We start from the raw sequence: 4185 nt of genomic DNA, 5'->3' as shown, positions 1-4185 counted from the left end.
GCCCGCGCGACCCTGGCCGCCGCCTCCTTCCTCCTCCTCCTCCTCCTCCTCCTCCTCCTCCCCGGGGACGCGCGGGGACCCGCCCCGGGCCGCGCCCGCCCGCGGGCCGCCGGGATGCAGAGCCGGCCCCCGCAGGTGCGCCCCGGCCGCGATCGGGCCCCAGAGCACGGGAGGAAACTGAGGCACGGGGCCGGGGAGTGGGAGGGGGGGGCGCGGGGGGCGTACGAGGTGCGCGGGAAGCGCCGGCCGCGCGCTCCAGGCGGGGCAGGAAAAGCGGTTTGAGAAATTGAGGGGTTTTCCCAGGCGGCCCTGAGCACCGCTGGGGATGGCCCCAAGCACCCCCGAAGTTTTTGGGTTGTTATTTTTTTTTTAATTAAAAAATTTAAAATAGGGGGCTGGAGCGATGGCACAGCGGGGAGGGCGTTTGCCTTGCACGCGGCCGACTGGGTTCGATTCCCAGCATCCCATAGGGTTCCCCGAGCACAGCCAGGAGTAATTCCTGAGTGCAAAGCCAGGAGTAACCCAAAAAGAAAAAAAAAAAAAAAAACTTAAAAGTAAGTTAAGGGCCGGAGCGGTGGTTCAAGTGTGCGCGGCAGGGGGGCGTTTGACTTGCTCGGGGGCCCACTCGGGCTCCTTCCCCGGCATCCCGGAGGGTCCCCTCATCCCTGATGCCCTTGGGGAGGGAGCCCTGAGCACTTGTCGGGGGTGGCCCCCAAAGCGAACACAGCAAAGTTGTTTTTCAAAAAGGAGCTGGAGAGAGCGCGAGAGCGGGGAGGGCTCCGCGGGCCGGTCTGACCCGCACGCAGCGCCCCATGTAGTCTCGGGGCCCCGCCGGGTGTGGCCCCAAAACCCAACCGAATGTGAAGTAAATAAACCACCGTGCAGGGTGTCCGCTGGGGAGACGGGAAGGAGGCGGAGGGAGGGACGACGTTGGAGCCCCGTGGTGGATTTGGGGAGGGGGCGTCAAGGGAAGGGAGGCTGAGCCATGCCGTCGGGGGCAGGAAGAGGTGGGTGGGGGGAGCCTGGGGGCGGCCCCCGCTGCCAAGGGCACCTTCCCGCGAGCCGGGGAGCCCCCGGGTCCTCCGGAAGGGGCTGGTTGCTCCGGAGCTTCTCGCAGCTGAGCTGCTGGTTAAGTTCCCGGCGCCCCAGTTCCTGGCATTTCTGAGCCAAATACCCGCCCCTCCCCTCAGTGGGCCAGGCCATAGAAGGTTCTGGAAGGCTGAATGTCCACTATCTGAGACAAGCCCTATGGAGCTCTGGGGTGTGTGTGTGCGCGCGCGCGCGCGTGTGTGTGTGTGTGTGTGTGCGCGCGCGTGTGTGTGTGCGCAGACGTTCGTTCCCGCGTGCTAGGGTCCCCGGGGACGCCTCGGTGGCGCACTGTGGCCGCGGCGCCCTTCCCCCAGCTCAGCCCCTGCCGTTTCCCTGCGGTTTTTCTGGGCTGTTGATTCATAATGGGAAGTGTGGGGCCCCCACACACCCCCCCCCCCGCCGCAGGCACGGAGTCATTACAGACCCCGCTCGCCCGCCAGTCTCTTGCCTCCTGACCCAAGGCTCTGCCTGGGAGGGGACCCCAGGTGGGAGGACTGGGGTGGGGGACGTCGCCCCCCAGGTCAGGTGGAGAAAAGCAGAAATGAGCACCGGCAGGAGAGTCCGCCCAGGAGAGGTCCACCAGCTGGGCGAGCCGAGCAGTGGGGGAGCAGGGTTTGTGGGGGCTCCTGCCCGCCCAGGGCGCCCCCTCCTCTCCTGCCCTCCCGGTGGCCCCCTTCCACACTGACCTGCCTTCTATCTAGTTCCCCAAAGCAGGGCCTCTGCTTCCTGACACGCGCCAACACGCAAGGCTCCTCTGACAGATGAGTTCTTGGGGGGAAGGAGAGAGAGGGAGAGAGAGAGAGAGAGAAAGAGAGAGAGAGAGGGAGGGAGAGGAGGGGGAAGAAAGTAGAGAAAGAAAGGGTGGGAAAGGAAGGAGAGAAAGAAAGAAAAGAAAGGAAGGAAGAGAAAAGGAGAAAGAAAATAAACGGAAGGAAGAAAAGAGGGAGAGACAGGAAGAAAAAGAAAAAGCAAAAGAAAGAAAAAAGAGAAAGAAAAGAAAGGAAGAGAAGAAAGAAAAAAGAACAAGATAAAGAGAAAGAAAGGAAGGAAAGAAAGGGAAAGAGAGGAAGGAAGGAAGGAAGGAAGGAAGGAAGGAAGGAAGGAAGGAAGGAAGGAAGGAAGGAAGGAAGGAAGGAGGGAGGGAGGGAAGGAAGGAAGGAAGGAAGGAAGGAAGGAAGGAAGGAAGGAAGGAAGGAAGGAAGGAAGGAAGGAGGGAGGGAGGGAGGGAAGGAAGGAAGGAAGGAAGGAAGGAAGGAGGGAAGGAAGGAAGGAAAGAAGGAAGGAGGAAGGAAGGAGGGAAGGAGGAAAGGAAGGAGGAAGGAAGCAAGCGGCTGTGCGCAGACGCTGGGGCGCAGGCCAGGCCCTAGACACCCCGGGGTCCCCAGGGCGTGCCAGAGAGGCCCCTGAGCACCGCTGTGTGCCTCCCCCGAGTTAAAGAAGAGCAGGAGACGCTCTGCATGTGCGAAGTGCTGTTGATACCAGCACCCTTTGGGCTGGGAGCACCGAGACAAGAGTAGTAGCAGCCCTGAGTAGTCAAGGCATGACTCCAGCCCCCAGTAACTGCTCTGAAATCCGGAGAGACACAGACAGACAGACAGACAGACAGAGATGCCTGGGGAAATGATTGGGGGGGTTGCATCTGGTGGTGTTCAGGGGACCATGTGTACAGGAGACGGACCCAGGGTCTCCTGCGCGCAAACCCCGGAGCAGAAAGGGACACCTGAACCCCGGTCAGGGCTGGCTCCCGGCTCTAGGTACAGGGCTGGCTCCCGGCTCTGTGCTCAGGGCTGGCTCCCGGCTCTGCGCGCAGGACTGACTCCCAGCTCTTTGCTCAGGGCTGACTCCCGGCTCTGTGCTCAGGGCTGGCTCCCGGCTCTGTGCTCAGGGATGGCTCCCGGGTCTGTGCTCAAGGCTGGCTCCCGGCTCTGGGCACAGGGCTCACTCCTGGAAGGACTGGGGGGGGGGCGGCATGCGCCATGCTGGAGATGAACCTGGGTCAGCCACACACCAAGGCGAGCACTTTACCCCTGCACGGCTCTCTGGGCGTGGCAGTGCCCCTTGGCCTGGCATCAGGCGCGCGCCCGTCTCTCTCCAGCCAGCCAAGCTCTTAGCGCCGCTCTCTCTCCAAACGCCACTTGAAGCTCAGAGCACTGCCGGCTTGAGTTTTAGGCAGGGGCCTGGGGTGGAGAGAATGGTTTGGGGTCTCCGCTTGACCCAGCTATGGGGTCTCCTAGGTCTGCGGGGCTGGGGGTGTTTATTATTTTTTATTTAATTTTTTTAAATGGAATCACCGTGAGGGGCTGGAGTGATAGCACAGTGGGGAGGGCGTTTGCCTTGCATGCGGCCGACCCGGGTTCAAATCCCAGCATCCCATATGGTCCCCTGAGCACCGCCAGGAGTCATTCCTAAGTGCAGAGACAGGAGTAAACCCTGAGCATCGCTGGGTGTGACCCAAAAAGAAAAAAAAAATGGAATCACCGTGAGATACACAGTTACAAGGTTACTTGTAACTGGGTTTCAGCTGTACAATGTGTCAACACCCGTCCCTTCACCAGCACACATTTCCCTCCACCAGTGTCCCCGTTTATGTCCCCCACCCACCCCAGCCCGCCTCTACGACACTCTCTCTGTCTCTCTGTCTGTCTCTCTGCCTGTCTCTCTCTGTCTCTGTCTGTCTCTGTCTCTGTCTCTCTGTCTCTGTCTCTGTCTGTCTCTGTCTCTATCTCTCTGTCTCTGTCTGTCTCTGTCTCTCTCTGTCATTGTCTCTGTCTCTCTGTCTCTCTCTGTCTCTGTCTCTGCCTCTGTCTGTCTCTGTCTCTGCCTCTCTCTGTCTCTGTCTCTCTGTCTCTGTCTCTCTCTGTCACTGTCTCTGTCTCTCTCTGTCACTGTCTCTCTCTGTCTCTGTCTCTCTCCCTTTGGCCATTATGGTTTGCAGTACAGGTACTGAGAGGTTATCATACTTGTCCCTTTCTCTTCTACCTTCAGCACTCAGTTCTTTTTTTTTTTTCCTTTTTGGGTCACACCCAGCGATGCTCAGGGATTACTCCTGGCTCTGCACTCAGGAATGACTCCTGGCGGTGCTCAGGGGACCCTATG

The sequence above is a fragment of the Sorex araneus genome, chromosome 2 (genome assembly GCF_027595985.1).
Source record: "Sorex araneus isolate mSorAra2 chromosome 2, mSorAra2.pri, whole genome shotgun sequence".
NCBI lineage: Eukaryota > Metazoa > Chordata > Mammalia > Eulipotyphla > Soricidae > Sorex > Sorex araneus.
The sequence above is the reverse complement of the archived record's forward strand: the minus strand, read 5'-3'. Positions refer to the sequence as shown.